Raw genomic sequence first — 10,836 nt, 5'->3', positions numbered from 1 at the left:
CTTGGCCTCTTCTGTATTCTTGACAGTGAGAAAAATAAAGGTGTAATATTGTGTGTGATTGTGTTCTGACCACCTCTGGTTCCCACAGTTCTTTGGTACATGTGTGGCCCATGGAGCAGATGTATTAGTCAGCCCGTAGTGGAGATTCATGACACCTCATGGCAAATAAAATGAAAAACTAGTATGCATTAAAATAAATTTATTAACAGTATAAATATAAACTCGTTTGCTTTTATAAGATAAAAGGATACAGTAGTTTTCATCAGAGGTAATTTGGGAAATAGTCAAACATTTGGCTTTAATTAGAAAGGCAGGAAAATATATCAAACTAGATTCCATTTGGGCAGGGTTTGTTTATCCTTGTCATCTTGAGTTTGAGCCAAAAATCCTCAGTTTTGACTAGCTCCTAAATGTTTCCCCAAATTTGGACAGGGCCTTTGGCCTGTTTAGAGATAGATACAGCTCAACTCAACATTAGATAAGAGGGATGGTGGTACATGCAGATCAGGACCCACCAAAATGAAAAGCAGGAGAAGGTCCTGGGGTGGATACAACTGTGTGTATGTACAGAGGGGCACCACTCATGAGTAAATGAGTACATCATTGAGGTGGAACAAATCTCAATGACCAGAGTTTCTCTTTGACAAAGATTGTATGTATTGTATTTAGAAAAAAAACTTTAATAAAACTGCTTGTGGGTAGTTCTCTTTTACCCGCCAGCCTCTCCACAACCAATAAGGAGAAGTTGCCTTCCAATTAGGGGCCTATGTTTTGTTTGTGTCCCTAAAGACTGAAAAATAGGTTTGGAGGTAGAATTTAGGACAGGGCTGTATTGCTGGATATTTATGAGGAGAATGGAATGTGAAGTTCTGGGGGATACTGAGAAAAGAAATGACAGCCAGCTTTCTGGATCATTTGTGTGGGGACGAAAGGGAAGTAGCTGCTTGGTTAAAGGAAAGTATTTGGGATTCAAAAATGTCTAATGAGAGATTTTCAAAATTCATGCTGTGAATAGATGATAGAGACCCATGTTTCAACAGAAGTATAAAAACTGATCCAGAAAGTCTCCTTACCATTCTGGGGCCTCACTGCTCTCACCTGTCCATCCACCAAGTAACACATTATTGTTTGCTTATGTGCTTTTCTAGAATTTCTTTATGCAAATATAAGCAAACATGCCTATTAATTTTTATTTTCTCCTCTGCTTTTTTGACACTGAATTTAGCATATTGTATATATTGTTCTGTACCCTAGAGGTTTTTACTATGCTCTATATTTTGGACATTTTTCCTATGACTGAATAGAGCTTTCTAATTCTTTTTCATCACCCCACTGTATTCCATTTTATCAATGTATCATATTTAATTTAACCTATTTATGAACTTTTTTCTGGTTATTTGTATTTACAACAATGTTAAAATGGGTAACATTATACAGATATTATTTTGCATTAATGCATGCATTCCCATAGGGTAAATTCCCAGTAGTGGTATTGTTGATCAAGGACATATGCCATTGTAATATTGATAGACATTTCCCTTCTAAGGGGTTCTGCTGATTTATATCCTTAAGATAAATAAATGAGTGTTGGGCTGCGTGCTGGAACATGCCTATGATCCCAGCATTTTAGCAGGAGGATTGCTTCAGGCCAGGAGTTTGAGACCAGACTGGGCAACACAGCAAATTTTAAAAGCATTTTTTAAAATTAGCCAGGCATTGGGGTACGCACCTGGAATTCCAGTTCTTTGGAAGGCTGAGGTGGGAGGAACCCTTAAATCCCCAGAAGTTTGAGGCTTCAGTGAGCTGTGATAACTGGAGTGCCACTGTACTCCAGCCTGGTATTTTTTTTTATATTTGACCATATCTCAAAAGAAGAAGAAAAAAAAAAAAGGTCTATTTGCTCACAGCCTTGCCAATACAGTGTATTGTCAAACTTTTAGGTGACAAATTATATCTTAATTTTTAGTTTTTAAAATTAAATTTTAAAAAATGTTGAAGCTACCTCAAACGTATCCAAAAGTTGCAAGTACAAAGAACATTGTCCCCATGGAACTGTTTAAGTTGCCAACATGATATCCTTGTACCCCAGAATACCTTAGGTTACATATGTAACAAACAAGTACATTCTCCTGCATATCAAACTGCAGTCCTCCCTTGATATCTATGGGGGATTGGTTCCAGGATTCCCCTTCAGATGCTCAATTCCCTTATATAAAATGGTGTTGTGTTTGCATAAAACCCATACACAGCCTCTGTATACTTTAAATCAGAGGTTTCCAATCTTTTGCCTTCCCTGGGCCACATTGGAAGAAGAAGAAATGTCTTGGGCCACATAGAAAATACACTAACACTAACGATAGCTGATGAGCTAAAATATAATTGCAAAAAAAAAAAACCAAAACAAAACAAAACTCAGAAAGTTTACGAATTTGTGTTGGGCTACATTCAAGGTCGTCCTGGCTACATGTGGCCCATAGGCTGTGGGTTGGATAATCTTGCTTTAAATTATCTCCAGACTACTTATGATATATAATACAATGTAAATAGTTGTTATATTGTTTTTTATTGTATTATTTTTATATTCTTCCTTCAAATATTTTCAATCCACAGTGGGTTAATTCCACAGATGGAACCTGTAGATATGGAGGGTCAACTGTGAAACCGTCAATATCAGGACATTGGTGATATGTTCCTGACTTCAAATGGAGTTCAGACTCCATTCACACTTTGCCCATTGTCCCTAATATGTCCTTTATAGCAAAAGTATCCAGTCCAGAATCATGTGTTGTGCTTTGCTGCCCTACCTCTTCAATCTCCTTTAATCTGAAACAGTTCCTTCTGCTTTCCTTCATTTTTATGACCTAGGTACTTTTAAAGATGATAGATCAGATATTTGTAAAATGTCCCTTAATTTGGGTTTACCTGACATTTCCTTGAACTCAATTCAGCTTGCACACTGAAGTCAGGAGTTCCAGAGCAGCCTGACTGGGCATGAGGGCAGGTGCCTGTAATACCAGCTACTTAGGAGGCTGAGGTGGGAGAATCCCTTGAACCTGGGAGATGGAGGTTATAATGAGCCGAGATTGTGCCACTGCTCTCTAGCCTGGGCAACAGAGTGAGACCCCATCTCAAAAAAAGTAAATAAAAGCTTGAGTGCTGTGTGTGCTACTGGCTCTTGGGGTGTGTCTTTTCCAAGGCCCTCTTAGTAAACAGACACATATTTACATTGGTAATTACTTATTTCTGTATATAAACAACTATTATTGATACCTATTTCAATTCCTATCCAACATAACCAGATCCATTTTCATTTTCTCCCTTTCCATATTTGTAACACTCTTCTCTCACAGTGGAAGTCCTGGCTCATGTTATCCTTAATATACTTACATACTTGATCAACATCCCTGTAGGTAACAAGTCTCACACTGTTGCCCCCCACATAAATACCTTTCTTATTTTGATATTTCGTGTCAGGCACTTGGATTTTGTGCCTGGGAACTTCCTCCCCAACACTCTAATCTCTAGCAGATGTTGTCTTCACTCTTCAAAGCCTCCAATACCTCAGATTTTTTGGTGCACTTTTAATTTGCATTATTTTTGTTATCTGTGAGGTTGAGTAATTTTTAATGAAGAGTGCCAGTATAAATCCTTTCTCCATTTCCCATACAAAATCTTTAGTAAAATCAACATTGCCCAAAAATATTTTTGTGTGAGTGAATTACTTAATAGTTCTTGAATGAAAGCTGAGTTTTATGTTCACCTGCACAGAGTACATTATTTAAGCTATTTATTCATTTAACAAATATTTATTGAATTCACTGTATGTTCCAGCCACTTTTCTAGGCACTGAGGATCAAGTGGTAAAAGACATTTATACTTTTAATGATGCAGTTAAATAATGAGCAAGCTAACCTGTAAGCTTAGAATGTAATTTCAGGTAGTGGAAAAGCTACAAAGAGAATAAAGCACAGAGACAGTGTGAGTAGTTGCAGATGGTAGAGTAGCAGAGAAGCATTGTAGACACCTGGGTGACAGAATGGAAATAAATGTTTAGTGCATGCATCCAAAGGATCAGCATTTGGGCAATCATGTTTACCTGGAAAGAAAAGCTGATTTGGAGTTCTGAAATCCTGAGTCAGAGATCCTAACTGGATAGGAGGCCAATCACTCAATCTAGCTTTGTAGACTTTTTGGTAATTAACACTGGAGGTCACTTCTGAGACCCAGGCCTGTGCAACCTTGTCTTCTCAGCTTCAATTCTAACAAAAACAGTAGAAATAACACTTCATGAGTAAACAACAAAGTTCTGTCTTAAAAAAAAAGATATCTACTTTTAATCTTATGATGTCATCATTTCAAGTTAGGGAATTTTAGTTTTATTTCACAGATGAAGGAAAGGAGGCTCTAGAATAATAATAACTTGCCCAGCATCCTATAACTAGTAAGACACTCAGCAGTGACTGATTGATTCCAAAGCCCAGCTCTTTCTACTGTTGCCCATGGTCAATCTTCAACTTTTTATTTTGGCAAAGTGCCTTCCAAAGGAAGTTGCACTGTAAGGCAAACTAGGGCCTAATGAGCCAGCATTTCCTAGACCATGAGCCTCTTGTTAAAACTTAAATAAATATACTCCTGTAAAGACTGAACAGTGATTGATTGATTCCGAAGCCCGGCTCTTTCTACTGTTGCCCATGGTCAGTCTTCAACTTTTTATTTTGGCAAAGTGCATTCTAGAGGAAGTGCCACTGTTAAGGCAAACTAGGGCCTCATGAGCCAGCATTCCCTGAGGAATGCTGAAATAAGTATGTTCCTGTAATGTAGACTTGTTTCCATTTCAATCACAATAAAATATAAACTAATTTTTATTTACCTTTTTAGGCTGACACATTATCTTCTAGTGTCCAGAATCCAGGGTATATTAGATGGTTAGTCACATACTTACAGTAAACAAAAGTTATTATATCCTTGTAAGATATAAAATTGTACCACATTATTTCACAGCAAGTGCAGCTACCACCTGATACTATTGTAACTGTGCATTTCTGAGACATCACAGATGAATTCAGTCAACAAAGCCCTGATTATAGACAACTCACTTAAATAGATGTATTCAGATTAAATATGAGAACTCAGTGACTAAATTGTAATAGTGGTTATTTTGTCTTAATTTTTAGTTCTTCAGAGATCCCTGTTCTGAATAGTGTTGTTATTAATACACTTAAAAGCACTCTATAATTGAAAAGACAAATTTTCCATGTTTTGATATTAAATAAATAATATTACACCCCTGAAAAATAAAGTTTGAAAAATAGGAGATGTAATAAACACAAAATATTTAATCATTTTATGTATAATGAGAAGGAAATGCCAATATGTAATAATGCAATTTGCTTCATCTGTGATTTGACCTAAAGCTGGTATAGCATAATCTTAGACTATGTAGATTTAGAGGGTCACCTGAGAGTGGTTTCCTAGAACACTATATTGAGAATACAGTGAAACCTAATCAGGTCTCAGCAGTATAGAGTGAAGAGATTGATTAGTGATATCTGCCTTGGGACCAGGGCAGGAAAGAGTGATGACTTTCATCTCACTCTAATCCTGCAATCACCACCAAGGCTCTATTTGACACTGAAACTAGCCCAGCTGTTCTTCACTCAAGGAAGCTGCAGAACACAATGAAAACAAGCCCCTGACTCAGAGATACTGGCTATTCAAATTTACTTTGACTTATAGTTAGTCTAACACCCACTAGCCTAAGAGAAGAGCTTCTCTAGCTACAATAAGTCCTCACTTGATGTGGATGGCTTCCTGGAAACTTCAACTTTAAGCAAAATAACATATAATAAAACAAATTTAGGCTGAGCTCCATGGCCTCATGCCCGTATTCCCAGTACTTTGGGAGGCTAAGGTGGGCAGATCACTTGAGGTCAGGAGTTTGAAACCAGCCTGGCCAACATGGTGAAATCCTGTCTGTACCAAAAATACAAAAAATTAGCTCGGCATGGAGGTGCACACCTGTAATCCCAGCTACTCGGGAGACTGAGGCAGGAGAATTGCTTGAACCTTGGGGGTGGATGTTGCAGTTAGTTGAGATTGCACCACTGCACTCCAGCCTGGGTAATAGAGTGAGACTCTGTCTCAAAAAAACACCAAAAAACCCATTTTACTATAGGCTAATTAATATAAACAAGAATTAAGTTCCTACAACACATATTTTTGTCCCAAAAATCTCACCAAACTTCTAAATAAAGACCCAAGGCACTTCTAATATTAAACACTGAAATAAATGTGAGCTATATATATATTTGAGAAAGATCAATTAAAAACAAGCAAGATAATTATTTAACCAATTTTTGGTGAATCAATGAATAATGTTGATGTAGTCGTGGGGGGTTAAATCAAGGAATACATGTTTGCAAAGTGAAAATTGTCAGGAGCACCTCCTACTAGCAGGCAGTTCAAAAACAACCAATATGACCGGCTCACTGAGCACTTTTAAATGGCATCATTTATTGTCATGCATTTGTATGATTACAGTAGAATTTAAGAATGTTTATTTTAAAATCATTTGCATTCATTCATTCATTCCTTTTTCAGCCCACTTGTTCTAGTGCAGGGTCACAGGTGGCCTGAGCCTATCCAGGTAGCTCAGGGCTCATGGCAGAAACTAGCCCTGGCCAGGCCACCATCCCAAGCTGGGACCATGTAGACATGGCAGTTCACCTAACATGCACATCTTTGGAATATGGAAGGAAACCAGACTACCTGGAGAAAACTCATGCAGACATGAGGTGAACATGCAAACTCCACACGGACAGTGGCCCTTCTGGGAATTGATTTTTTTTCCTTACCAACGTTATAACAACATGACATGGACAAAACAATGTTATTTGAGGACTTGTTACATACACATCATGTCAGCAGGAAAGAGCTGGAGTCTCTGAAGCTATAGAAAAGGAAATAGCCTGGGAAATAGAAGCGCTGCTAGGGTCTTCAGGAGTTGGGCCTTTTGCAGGGCAGAATGAGGGCACTGGCCTGTTACAAACCAGGCAAAGGAGGATATATGAAAGTGGAAAGGAATTCTGCTTAGGGAAACTAAATCATGTCAGAAATAGCAGTTGGTAAAAGACAAATAGTCATTTTGTAATATCTTTTTCAATACAGAAGAATAATAATGACTAAACACCTCTAAAGTATAAAAGTATGAAAACTTGAATAGAATATTATATCAAATCTTTTCTGAATCCTGGCTCTCCTATTTGTAAAACCTTGAACCCCAGTTCCTTATCAGTAAAATGAAGATAATAATAATCTTTACCTTTTAGAAGGTCCCTGGTACATAGTAAGTGCTATGCAAGTGTTAGCTTTCATTATTAAAAAAAAATGACCTCTATGGATGGTCAGGGACATGGGAAACATATTCACTGATTATACAGAAATGGATCGCTACACACAGCCATTCAGAAATATGAAATGATTTCCAAGAAATATTGTTGCTTATAAAAAAAACCGAGGTGCAGAATAGTGTGTACTGTATGTTTGCATTTTTTAGAAAGATATTTAAATGCATATATAGAGTGGTACTCAAGAAACTGTCACGACCTGAAGAGACTGGGAAGTCTGGGTAGTAGATAAGCCTATTTCTCATTGTGTTCCTTTTTGTATTGGTTGAATTTTAAAGTCATGCACATATTTTTTTAATTGACAAGAAATTCAAAGTTAAGAATATATAGAAATTATTATCCCTCAGGCATTTTTTTCTATAGTGTTTCACCTATTGAAATAGAAAATTTTTATTGGCCACTTATAGAAGTGAGCTATTGCTAACAGCACAATCTTTTAACAATTCCAATATGTATGACTGAACACTGAAATCTGCACAAAGTTATCTGTAGTCAATTATCACATATAACAACTTAAGGTATCATATTATGGTGAAATAGTTGTTGGATCTCATTTTAATCCTAATGTTTAATTCAATAATTTGGATTATAAATTTATTTTAATTCACTGAAATGTATCATAGCAGTAACATTTATTATTTGAAGCATGTGACATGTTTTGGCCAATAATAAGCTTAGACTTTTAAAATGGTCTAAAGGTAGCCAGCCACCAAAAGCTTCTGGTGGCTTTAACATGAATAGTAGCACAAAACTTTCTTTTCTTTCTTTCTTTTTTTTTTTTTGAGACTTGGTCTGGCTCTGTCACCCAGGCTGGAGTGCAGTGGTATGGTTTTGGCTCACTGTAGCCTTGACCTCCCTGGGCTCAGGTGATCCTCCCACCTCAGCCTTCTGAGTAGCTGAGACTACAGGCACTGGCCACCATGCCTAGCTATTTTTTGTATTTTCAGTGGAGATGGTGTTTCACTGTGTTGCCCAGGTTGGTCTCAAACTCCTGGGCTCAAAGCCATCCACCTGTCTTGGCCTCCCAAAGTGCTGGGATTATAGGCATGAGCCACCACGCCTCGCCTCAAAACATTTTTTATTTGTTAAAATTATATTTATTTGTTTTAGAATATTTGGAAACAATAGAAATAACAAAACTGCCCCCCCCCATAAAAATCCTACCTTGTACATTTCTGTGAATGGGTGTTTTTTGTTAAAGCATTTTTCCTTTTTATTTTTATTTTTTATTTTTTTTGAGACGGAGTTTCGCTCTTGTTACCCAGGCTGGAGTGCAATGGTGCGATATCGGCTCACTGCAACCTCCGCCTCCCGGGTTCAGGCAATTCTCCTGCCTCAGCCTCCTGAGTAGCTGGGATTACAGGCACGCGCCACCATGCCCAGGTAATTTTTTGTATTTTTAGTAGAGACGGGGTTTCACCATGTTGACCTGGATGGTCTCGATCTCTTGACCTCATGATCCACCCGCGTCAGCCTCCCAAAGTGCTGGGATTACAGGCGTGAGCCACCGCGCCCGGTCTCCTTTTATCTTTTATAAATTACATACGGGGATACTGTGAAGATGGTGACTGGAACATTTTGTGGTTCACTTCCACTCCCAGTTAGAGTCTATGTGCTTTTCTTTTCTTTTCTTTCTTTCTTTCTTTTTTTTTTTTTTTTTTAAGAAAATGCTTTTATAATCACAACATGAAATTAACATGACATGCTATTAGAATTAAACCAGGATAAATACTGCTGTTATAAAATTTACATTTTCATATCCATTCCAGAGGAAAATGTTACATATTCGGGCTCATCTTAATCTTACGGAATGATTTCAGTAAAACTTTTTTAATAGTAAATAGCAATTAACATATTCTCAAACTTTGCTAAATAGTTAGAAAGGCAACTATAAAATCTATAATGATTACACCTGGCAGGATTAGAACTGTTCTGTTGAGCATTATGAACCACACCTCTGTCTTAGCTGTTAACATCAGTGCACCTTTTTCATTGGTAAGGCAACTGCTTGCTGTGGGTGCTACAGTGATTACCCAAGTTTCTTCTTAAGTAAAAGACGCTTGTTTGATCCAGACTCAAGTAAGTTTTCTTTCCCAATTTTACTCTTTTGAAGCAGAAAGAAATACTTTCATCTTTGCTAGATATATGAAATACAGCTATTATAATCTTTTAAACACAAACAGGGGCAATGAATTATTATTAGAAATAGGTCTTTGAAATATTTCCTTTTTAAAATAACAAGACTTCTGGATAATTTCTGAAAACTAGCTTTCCATTTTAGTACACAACTTGATAAACATAGCACATTAGGTAGATATTTAGTAGTTTCTTCTATGAACTGCACTTTGCCCTCAGTAAGGGTTAGAATATGATTTCAAACAATTTCTTCACATAATGTATCTTTAAATAAGTTTTGTGGTCAATGAAGTGAGACTTCCTTCACTTATGTGCCTGTGTAAGTTAATTTGAGCACGCGCACACACACACACACACACACATATATATATACATATACTTGCATACATATGTGTATATATGTTTTTAAAGTAAGTTACTTTTACCTTTAGGATAAACCTAGCCACTACAGGGACAACTCTGTGGGGAACTGTGGTCTGCCTTGGCAACCCTCCTCTAGGTTGAGGAAGGCAGGTATAGTTTGCTGAAGGATGTGATGAGGCTGTAGTAAGTCTTATCATCTGTCAATCCTGCGTTGCCCGGTCTCACCACCACAGCAATGTGCACATCTGCTTCCTCGGCAGCACTGGCCTCTCGAGTAACAACTGTTAGAAACAAAATGTTGTTGGTTGAGCACCCAATGCTGTCTGCAGTCTTTCGATAACTTTCACTCCACTTTGTGTCCAATCTTGGTATCAAAGTAACCATCAACAAGCTCAAAAGTATCTCCCTCTGAAGAATGCCCAAATAACAGTTCCTGTGCCTCCACACTCCCTGAAGAATATATGTATACCTTCATTCCGGCCTCTCTCTATTTCCTGACTGCTGGAACTACATCTGCAAAGAACCTGTTTCCTCAAAAGACTGACATCCTGCTGGCACTCGTCTTCTTCCCATATGTCTGCAGATATTTTTTAACATTTTCTTCGATGTAAGGAAATAAAATGTCCTTCGATATCTAACAGGATCACGGTGACTTCGACGGGCACCGAAAGCACGACCATTTCCCTTCCGGATGCTACTAATGGACTCGGCCTGCTGTTGGGGAGGGCGGAGGTACCATCTTGGGCTTCCGACAGCCCAGCGCGATCTCGGAGCCAGTGACCAAGTGTAGCCTGCCACGCGTGAGGAGAGGACACCTCTGCACACCTGGAACTGGCACTGGAAAAGGCAGCTGCCCAGGAGCCCTGAACTCGTGAGCCATACTGGGAAGGCACCCAAGACCACGTGGGCAGCCTGTGTGCTTTTCTTAAAC

At 38.1% G+C, this 10,836-nt stretch overlaps 1 pseudogene; it reads right to left on the bottom strand.

Annotated features, from left to right (window-relative positions):
* Positions 1-9,950: 9,950 nt before the first annotated feature.
* On the bottom strand, positions 9,951-10,600 carry LOC116561343 (annotated as a pseudogene).
* Between the last annotated feature and the right edge of the window lie 236 nt (positions 10,601-10,836).

This window comes from Sapajus apella, unplaced genomic scaffold, assembly GCF_009761245.1.
Source record: "Sapajus apella isolate SASKATOON/1434 unplaced genomic scaffold, GSC_monkey_1.0 scaffold1, whole genome shotgun sequence".
Classification (NCBI taxonomy): domain Eukaryota; kingdom Metazoa; phylum Chordata; class Mammalia; order Primates; family Cebidae; genus Sapajus; species Sapajus apella.
The sequence above is the reverse complement of the archived record's forward strand: the minus strand, read 5'-3'. Positions and strand labels throughout refer to the sequence as shown.